We start from the raw sequence: 352 nt of genomic DNA, 5'->3' as shown, positions 1-352 counted from the left end.
TGTCAGACAAACCTTTATGCTCATCTTTTTTCATATAGATTTCAAATTTCCCTGATGATTTTTCGTTGTGTGGGTGTACATACTATGTTTTGTTATTATGTAGGAACTGTAGGCAATAAGTCATTATCAAATAAAAACTAAATAGAGTACAATATAAAGACACGCACTGCTTCATCTGGACGCAGAACACACCCTAACCACTGCCGTTAACCACGCTTGGATCGTTTTAGGTCATCAGTCAGGGTTTTAGTTTGTCCCAAATTATTCTGAAAATATGGACAGTATTAGTTTTTTTTCTTTCTTTCTTTGAGGGTCACATTAACATATTTAAGGGATTCCTTGTGAATGGGAG

The sequence above is a fragment of the Penaeus monodon genome, chromosome 27 (assembly GCF_015228065.2).
Source record: "Penaeus monodon isolate SGIC_2016 chromosome 27, NSTDA_Pmon_1, whole genome shotgun sequence".
In the NCBI taxonomy this organism is placed as follows: domain Eukaryota; kingdom Metazoa; phylum Arthropoda; class Malacostraca; order Decapoda; family Penaeidae; genus Penaeus; species Penaeus monodon.
The sequence above is the reverse complement of the archived record's forward strand: the minus strand, read 5'-3'. Positions refer to the sequence as shown.